Below are 9,276 nucleotides of genomic sequence, written 5' to 3'. Positions count from 1 at the left end.
TATGAGTCTAGATGAACACACCGCAATATCACTCATATTCGAGTAGTAAACAGGCCAACCTGAACTGTAAAACATCCCATAAGTGGAGGTAAGGCATACATTTAGGAGTGAACTTAACACTGTTATGGGCAATTGGACTTCAAATAAAGTGTGGAAGGCAGTAAGGTTACTTTTTTCATGTTATGCAGATTAAACACACAGGGGAATTAGCTCAAATGGTAGAGCGCTCGCTTAGCATGCGAGAGGTAGCGGGATCGATGCCCGCATTCTCCATTATAAAATTTGCATACATTTTATTTTTAACTTGTCATTGCCAAGGTCATTGCAGAGTAAGAACAGAAAAATCACAGATGGCTTTCAAATATGGTCTCATTATAACAACTAAAGTGGTTTAATCAAAAGGGTTCAGGTATTCTTTAGCATGTGAGAGGAATTTGAATTCTTATGCAATCTCAAAATGAAGTTCTCACAACTTCCATTTTAATTTTCTCTTATTTTTTTTGACACTCTGTCCTCTGAAGGATGTATAAATCTGGCTTTCCTTGCAAAACAAGAGTAGAGGAATATCCAGGATTTGATTTTCTTCACAAAAAGGGATTGGTCTGCATACTGTCTTAAGGAGGGAGCCCGGCTAGCTCAGTCGGTAGAGCATGAGACTCTTAATCTCAGGGTCGTGTGTTCGAGCCCCACGTTGGGCGAAAAAGAGTAATTTTTGCCTGAATATTGCATTGACTCTCATAATATGGAGATTAATCTTGCATTAGACCTGCAATAACTCCCAAAAATTGTCCAGGAATGGATTTCCTTCATAAAAAATAATTAGTCTGCATACCATCTTGAAGTGGGAGCCCGGCTAGCTCAGTTGGTAGAGCATGAGACTCTTAATCTCAGGGTCATGGGTTCGAGCCCAACGTTTGGCGAAAATGAGTAATTTTTGCTGGATTATTGCATTGACTCTCATAATCTGGTGAATATTCTTGCATTAGACATGCAATAACTATCAAAAATGGTATCTCCCTTGGTTTCTCATTGGTGGGAAATTTAACTTCAAGATTAGCTAGGGTATGAGTCTAGATGAACACACCGCAATATCACTCATATTCGAGTAGTAAACAGGCCAACCTGAACTGTAAAACATCCCATAAGTGGAGGTAAGGCATAAGTTAGGAGTGAACTTAACACTGTTATGGGCAGTTGGACTTCAAATAAAGTGTGGAAGGCAGTAAGGTTACTTTTTTCATGTTATGCAGATTAAACACACAGGGGAATTAGCTCAAATGGTAGAGTGCTCGCTTAGCATGCGAGAGGTAGCGGGATCGATGCCCGCATTCTCCATTATAAAATTTGCATACATTTTATTTTTAACTTGTCATTGCCAAGGTCGTTGCAGAGTAAGAACAGAAAAATCACAGATGGCTTTCAAATATGGTCTCATTATAACAACTAAAGTGGTTTAATCAAAAGGGTTCAGGTATTCTTTAGCACGTGAGAGGAATTTGAATTCTTATGCAATCTCAACATGAAGTTCTCACAACTTCCATTTTCATTTTCTCTTATTTTTTTGACACTCTGTCCTCTGAAGGATGTATAAATCTGGCTTTCCTTGCAAAACAAGAGTAGAGGAATATCCAGGATTTGATTTTCTTCACAAAAAGGGATTGGTCTGCATACTGTCTTAAGGAGGGAGCCCGGCTAGCTCAGTCGGTAGAGCATGAGACTCTTAATCTCAGGGTCGTGGGTTCGAGCCCCACGTTGTGCGAAAACGAGTAATTTTTGCCTGAATATTGCATTGACTCTCATAATATGGAGATTAATCTTGCATTAGACCTGCAATAACTCCCAAAAATTGTCCAGGAATGGATTTCCTTCATAAAAAATGATTAGTCTGCTTACCATCTTGAAGTGGGAGCCCGGCTAGCTCAGTCGGTAGAGCTTGAGACTCTTAATCTCAGGGTCGTGGGTTCGAGCCCCACGTTGGGTGAAAATGAGTTATTTTTGCTGGATTATTGCATTGACTCTCATAATCTGGTGAATATTCTTGCATTAGACATGCAATAACTATCAAAAATGGTATCTCCCTTGGTTTCTCATTGGTGGGAAATTTAACTTCAAGATTAGCTAGGGTATGAGTCTAGATGAACACACCACAATATCACTCATATTCGAGTAGTAAACAGGCCAACCTGAACTGTAAAACATCCCATAAGTGGAGGTAAGGCATAAGTTAGGAGTGAACTTATACACTGTTATGGGCAATTGGACTTCAAATAAAGTGTGGAAGGCAGTAAGGTTACTTTTTTCATGTTATGCAGATTAAACACACAGGGGAATTAGCTCAAATGGTAGAGCGCTCGCTTAGCATGCGAGAGGTAGCGGGATCGATGCCCGCATTCTACATTATAAAATTTGCATACATTTTATTTTTAACTTGTCATTGCCAAGGTCATTGCAGAGTAAGAACAGAAAAATCACAGATGGCTTTCAAATATGGTCTCATTATAACAACTAAAGTGGTTTAATCAAAAGGGTTCAGGTATTCTTTAGCATGTGAGAGGAATTTGAATTCTTATGCAATCTCAAAATGAAGTTCTCACAACTTCCATTTTCATTTTCTCTTATTTTTTTTGACACTCTGTCCTCTGAAGGATGTATAAATCTGGCTTTCCTTGCAAAACAAGAGTAGAGGAATATCCAGGATTTGATTTTCTTCACAAAAAGGGATTGGTCTGCATACTGTCTTAAGGAGGGAACCCGGCTAGCTCAGTCGGTAGAGCATGAAACTCTTAATCTCAGGGTCGTGGGTTCGAGCCCCACGTTGGGCCAAAACGAGTAATTTTTGCCTGAATATTGCATTGACTCTCATAATATGGAGATTAATCTTGCATTAGACATGCAATAACTCCCAAAAATTGTCCAGGAATGGATTTCCTTCATAAAAAATGATTAGTCTGCATACCATCTTGAAGTGGGAGCCCGGCTAGCTCAGTTGGTAGAGCATGAGACTCTTAATCTCAGGGTCGTGGGTTCGAGCCCCACGTTGGGCGAAAATGAGTAATTTTTGCTGGACTCTCATAATCTGGTGATTATTCTTGCATTAGACATGCAATAACTATCAAAAATGGTATCTCCCTTGGTTTCTCATTGGTGGGAAATTTAACTTCAAGATTAGGTAGGGTATGAGTCTAGATGAACACACAACAATATCACTCATATTCGAGTAGTAAACAGGCCAACCTGAACTGTAAAACATCCCATAAGTGGAGGTAAGGCATAAGTTAGGAGTGAACTGAACACTGTTATGGGCAATTGGACTTCAAATAAAGTGTGGAAGGCAGTGAGGTTACTTTTTTCATGTTATGCAGATTAAACACACAGGGGAATTAGCTCAAATGGTAGAGCGCTCGCTTAGCATGCTAGAGGTAGCGGGATCGATGCCCGCATTCTACATTATAAAATTTGCATACATTTTATTTTTAACTTGTCATTGCCAAGGTCATTGCAGAGTAAGAACAGAAAAATCACAGATGGCTTTCAAATATGGTCTCATTATAACAACTAAAGTGGTTTAATCAAAAGGGTTCAGGTATTCTTTAGCATGTGAGAGGAATTTGAATTCTTATGCAATCTCAAAATGAAGTTCTCACAACTTCCGTTTTCATTTTCTCTTATTTTTTTGACACTCTGTCCTCTGAAGGATGTATAAATCTGGCTTTCCTTGCAAAACAAGAGTAGAGGAATATCCAGGATTTGATTTTCTTCACAAAAAGGGATTGGTCTGCATACTGTCTTAAGGAGGGAGCCCGGCTAGCTCAGTCGGTAGAGCATGAGACTCTTAATCTCAGGGTTGTGGGTTCGAGCCCCACGTTGTGCGAAAACGAGTAATTTTTGCCTGAATATTGCATTGACTCTCATAATATGGAGATTAATCTTGCATTAGATCTGCAATAACTCCCAAAAATTGTCCAGGAATGGATTTCCTTCATAAAAAATGATTAGTCTGCTTACCATCTTGAAGTGGGAGCCCGGCTAGCTCAGTCGGTAGAGCTTGAGACTCTTAATCTCAGGGTCATGGGTTCGAGCCCCACGTTGGGCGAAAATGAGTAATTTTTGCTGGATTATTGCATTGACTCTCATAATCTGGTGAATATTCTTGCATTAGACATGCAATAACTATCAGAAATGGTATCTCCCTTGGTTTCTCATTGGTGGGAAATTTAACTTCAAGATTAGCTTGGGTATGAGTCTAGATGAACACACCGCAATATCACTCATATTCGAGTAGTAAACAGGCCAACCTGAACTGTAAAACATCCCATAAGTGGAGGTAAGGCATACATTTAGGAGTGAACTTAACACTGTTATGGGCAATTGGACTTCAAATAAAGTGTGGAAGGCAGTAAGGTTACTTTTTTCATGTTATGCAGATTAAACACACAGGGGAATTAGCTCAAATGGTAGAGCGCTCGCTTAGCATGCGAGAGGTAGCGGGATCGATGCCCGCATTCTCCATTATAAAATTTGCATACATTTTATTTTTAACTTGTCATTGCCAAGGTCATTGCAGAGTAAGAACAGAAAAATCACAGATGGCTTTCAAATATGGTCTCATTATAACAACTAAAGTGGTTTAATCAAAAGGGTTCAGGTATTCTTTAGCATGTGAGAGGAATTTGAATTCTTATGCAATCTCAAAATGAAGTTCTCACAACTTCCATTTTAATTTTCTCTTATTTTTTTTGACACTCTGTCCTCTGAAGGATGTATAAATCTGGCTTTCCTTGCAAAACAAGAGTAGAGGAATATCCAGGATTTGATTTTCTTCACAAAAAGGGATTGGTCTGCATACTGTCTTAAGGAGGGAGCCCGGCTAGCTCAGTCGGTAGAGCATGAGACTCTTAATCTCAGGGTCGTGTGTTCGAGCCCCACGTTGGGCGAAAAAGAGTAATTTTTGCCTGAATATTGCATTGACTCTCATAATATGGAGATTAATCTTGCATTAGACCTGCAATAACTCCCAAAAATTGTCCAGGAATGGATTTCCTTCATAAAAAATAATTAGTCTGCATACCATCTTGAAGTGGGAGCCCGGCTAGCTCAGTTGGTAGAGCATGAGACTCTTAATCTCAGGGTCATGGGTTCGAGCCCAACGTTTGGCGAAAATGAGTAATTTTTGCTGGATTATTGCATTGACTCTCATAATCTGGTGAATATTCTTGCATTAGACATGCAATAACTATCAAAAATGGTATCTCCCTTGGTTTCTCATTGGTGGGAAATTTAACTTCAAGATTAGCTAGGGTATGAGTCTAGATGAACACACCGCAATATCACTCATATTCGAGTAGTAAACAGGCCAACCTGAACTGTAAAACATCCCATAAGTGGAGGTAAGGCATAAGTTAGGAGTGAACTTAACACTGTTATGGGCAGTTGGACTTCAAATAAAGTGTGGAAGGCAGTAAGGTTACTTTTTTCATGTTATGCAGATTAAACACACAGGGGAATTAGCTCAAATGGTAGAGTGCTCGCTTAGCATGCGAGAGGTAGCGGGATCGATGCCCGCATTCTCCATTATAAAATTTGCATACATTTTATTTTTAACTTGTCATTGCCAAGGTCGTTGCAGAGTAAGAACAGAAAAATCACAGATGGCTTTCAAATATGGTCTCATTATAACAACTAAAGTGGTTTAATCAAAAGGGTTCAGGTATTCTTTAGCACGTGAGAGGAATTTGAATTCTTATGCAATCTCAACATGAAGTTCTCACAACTTCCATTTTCATTTTCTCTTATTTTATTTGACACTCTGTCCTCTGAAGGATGTATAAATCTGGCTTTCCTTGCAAAACAAGAGTAGAGGAATATCCAGGATTTGATTTTCTTCACAAAAAGGGATTGGTCTGCATACTGTCTTAAGGAGGGAACCCGGCTAGCTCATTCGGTAGAGCATGAGACTCTTGATCTCAGGGTTGTGGGTTCGAGCCCCACGTTGGGCGAAAACGAGTAATTTTTGCCTGAATATTGCATTGACTCTCATAATATGGAGATTAATCTTGCATTAGACCTGCAATAACTCCCAAAAATTGTCCAGGAATGGATTTCCTTCATAAAAAATGATTAGTCTGCATACCATCTTGAAGTGGGAGCCCGGCTAGCTCAGTCGGTAGAGCATGAGACTCTTAATCTCAGGGCCGTGGGTTCGAGCCCCACGTTTGGCGAAAATGAGTAATTTTTGCTGGACTCTCATAATCTGGTGATTATTCTTGCATTAGACATGCAATAACTATCAGAAATGGTATCTCCCTTGGTTTCTCATTGGTGGGAAATTTAACTTCAAGATTAGCTTGGGTATGAGTCTAGATGAACACACCGCAATATCACTCATATTCGAGTAGTAAACAGGCCAACCTGAACTGTAAAACATCCCATAAGCTGGAGGTAAGGCATAAGTTAGGAGTGAACTTAACACTGTTACGGGCAATTGGACTTCAAATAAAGTGTGGAAGGCAGTAAGGTTACTTTTTTCATGTTATGCAGATTAAACACACAGGGGAATTAGCTCAAATGGTAGAGCGCTCGCTTAGCATGCGAGAGGTAGCGGGATCGATGCCCGCATTCTCCATTATAAAATTTGCATACATTTTATTTTTAACTTGTCATTGCCAAGGTCATTGCAGAGTAAGAACAGAAAAATCACAGATGGCTTTCAAATATGGTCTCATGGTAACAACTAAAGTGGTTTAATCAAAAGGGTTCAGGTATTCTTTAGCATGTGAGAGGAATTTGAATTCTTATGCAATCTCAAAATTAAGTTCTCACAACTTCCATTTTCATTTTCTCTTATTTTTTTTTGACACTCTGTCCTCTGAAGGATGTATAAATCAGGCTTTCCTTGCAAAACAAGAGTAGAGGAATATCCAGGATTTGATTTTCTTCACAAAAAGGGATTGGTCTGCATACTGTCTTAAGGAGGGAGCCCGGCTAGCTCAGTCGGTAGAGCATGAGACTTTTAATCTCAGGGTCGTGTGTTCGAGCCCCACGTTGGGCGAAAATGAGTAATTTTTGCCTGAATATTGCATTGACTCTCATAATATGGAGATTAATCTTGCATTAGACATGCAATAACTCCCAAAAATTGTCCAGGAATGGATTTCCTTCATAAAAAATGATTAGTCTGCATACCATCTTGAAGTGGGAGCCCGGCTAGCTCAGTCGGTAGAGCATGAGACTCTTAATCTCAGGGTCGTGGGTTCGAGCCCCACGTTGGGCGAAAATGAGTAATTTTTGCTGGACTCTCATAATCTGGTGATTATTCTTGCATTAGACATGCAATAACTATCAAAAATGGTATCTCCCTTGGTTTCTCATTGGTGGGAAATTTAACTTCAAGATTAGGTAGGGTATGAGTCTAGATGAACACACCACAATATCACTCATATTCGAGTAGTAAACAGGCCAACCTGAACTGTAAAACATCCCATAAGTGGAGGTAAGGCATAAGTTAGGAGTGAACTGATCACTGTTATGGGCAATTGGACTTCAAATAAAGTGTGGAAGGCAGTGAGGTTACTTTTTTCATGTTATGCAGATTAAACACACAGGGGAATTAGCTCAAATGGTAGAGCGCTCGCTTAGCATGCGAGAGGTAGCGGGATCGATGCCCGCATTCTCCATTATAAAATTTGCATACATTTTATTTTTAACTTGTTATTGCCAAGGTCATTGCAGAGTAAGAACAGAAAAATCACAGATGGCTTTCAAATATGGTCTCAATATAACAACTAAAGTGGTTTAATCAAAAGGGTTCAGGTATTCTTTAGCACGTGAGAGGAATTTGAATTCTTATGCAATCTCAACATGAAGTTCTCACAACTTCCATTTTCATTTTCTCTTATTTTATTTGACACTCTGTCCCCTAAAGGATGTATAAATCTGGCTTTCCTTGCAAAACAAGAGTAGAGGAATATCCAGGATTTGATTTTCTTCACAAAAAGTGATTGGTCTGCATACTGTCTTAAGGAGGGACCCCGGCAAGCTCAGTCGGTAGAGCATGAGACTCTTAGGCTCAGGGTCGTGGGTTCGAGCCCCACGTTGGGCGAAAAAGAGTAATTTTTGCCTGAATATTTCATTGACTCTCATAATATGGAGATTAATCTTGCATTAGACATGCAATAACTCCCATAAATTGTCCAGAAATGGATTTCCTTCATAAAAAATGATTAGTCTGCATACCATCTTGAAGTGGGAGCCCGGCTAGCTCAGTCGGTAGAGCATGAGACTCTTAATCTCAGGGTCGTGGGTTCGAGCCCCACGTTGGGCGAAAATGAGTAATTTTTGCTGGATTATTGCATTGACTCTCATAATCTGGTGAATATTCTTGCATTAGACATGCAATAAATATCAAAAATGGTATCTCCCTTGGTTTCTCATTGGTGGGAAATTTAACTTCAAGATTAGCTAGGGTATGAGTCTAGATGAACACACCACAATATCACTCATATTCGAGTAGTAAAAAGGCCAACCTGAACTGTAAAACATCCTATAAGTGGAGGTAAGGCATAAGTTAGGAGTGAACTTAACACTGTTACGGGCAATTGGACTTCAAATAAAGTGTGGAAGGCAGTAAGGTTACTTTTTTCATGTCATGCAGATTAAACACACAGGGGAATTAGCTCAAATGGTAGAGCGCTCGCTTAGCATGCGAGAGGTAGCGGGATCGATGCCCGCATTCTCCATTATAAAATTTGCATACATTTTATTTTTAACTTGTCATTGCCAAGGTCATTGCAGAGTAAGAACAGAAAAATCACAGATGGCTTTCAAATATGGTCTCATGGTAACAACTAAAGTGGTTTAATCAAAAGGGTTCAGGTATTCTTTAGCATGTGAGAGGAATTTGAATTCTTCTGCAATCTCAAAATGAAGTTCTCACAACTTCCATTTTAATTTTCTCTTATTTTTTTTGACACTCTGTCCTCTGAAGGATGTATAAATCTGGCTTTCCTTGCAAAACAAGAGTAGAGGAATATCCAGGATTTGATTTTCTTCACAAAAAGGGATTGGTCTGCATACTGTCTTAAGGAGGGAACCCGGCTAGCTCATTCGGTAGAGCATGAGACTCTTAATCTCAGGGTCTTGGGTTCAAGCCCCACGTTGGGCGAAAACGAGTAATTTTTGCCTGAATATTGCATTGACTCTCATAATATGGAGATTAATCTTGCATTAGACCTGCAATAACTCCCAAAAATTGTCCAGGAATGGATTTCCTTCATAAAA

General features: G+C 39.5%; 8 non-coding genes across 8 annotated transcripts; all 8 read left to right on the top strand.

The window, feature by feature from the left end:
* Positions 1-200: 200 nt before the first annotated feature.
* TRNAA-AGC (transfer RNA alanine (anticodon AGC)) lies at positions 201-273 on the top strand. The gene has a single exon. It is a non-coding gene; the product is annotated as a tRNA-Ala (tRNA).
* Positions 274-2,971: 2,698 nt separating this feature from the next.
* TRNAK-CUU (transfer RNA lysine (anticodon CUU)) lies at positions 2,972-3,044 on the top strand. The gene has a single exon. It is a non-coding gene; the product is annotated as a tRNA-Lys (tRNA).
* Positions 3,045-4,436: 1,392 nt separating this feature from the next.
* TRNAA-AGC (transfer RNA alanine (anticodon AGC)) lies at positions 4,437-4,509 on the top strand. Its single transcript has one exon. It is a non-coding gene; the product is annotated as a tRNA-Ala (tRNA).
* Positions 4,510-6,549: 2,040 nt separating this feature from the next.
* Positions 6,550-6,622, top strand: TRNAA-AGC (transfer RNA alanine (anticodon AGC)). Its single transcript has one exon. It is a non-coding gene; the product is annotated as a tRNA-Ala (tRNA).
* A 575-nt stretch (positions 6,623-7,197) lies between these two features.
* TRNAK-CUU (transfer RNA lysine (anticodon CUU)) lies at positions 7,198-7,270 on the top strand. The gene has a single exon. It is a non-coding gene; the product is annotated as a tRNA-Lys (tRNA).
* Positions 7,271-7,600: 330 nt separating this feature from the next.
* Positions 7,601-7,673, top strand: TRNAA-AGC (transfer RNA alanine (anticodon AGC)). Its single transcript has one exon. It is a non-coding gene; the product is annotated as a tRNA-Ala (tRNA).
* A 574-nt stretch (positions 7,674-8,247) lies between these two features.
* On the top strand, positions 8,248-8,320 carry TRNAK-CUU (transfer RNA lysine (anticodon CUU)). Its single transcript has one exon. It is a non-coding gene; the product is annotated as a tRNA-Lys (tRNA).
* A 342-nt stretch (positions 8,321-8,662) lies between these two features.
* On the top strand, positions 8,663-8,735 carry TRNAA-AGC (transfer RNA alanine (anticodon AGC)). Its single transcript has one exon. It is a non-coding gene; the product is annotated as a tRNA-Ala (tRNA).
* The last annotated feature ends 541 nt before the right edge of the window (positions 8,736-9,276 follow it).

The sequence above is a fragment of the Lissotriton vulgaris genome, chromosome 1_1 (assembly GCF_964263255.1).
Source record: "Lissotriton vulgaris chromosome 1_1, aLisVul1.2, whole genome shotgun sequence".
NCBI lineage: Eukaryota > Metazoa > Chordata > Amphibia > Caudata > Salamandridae > Lissotriton > Lissotriton vulgaris.
Note: the sequence above shows the minus strand (reverse complement) of the source record. Positions and strands in the feature narration are given on the sequence as shown.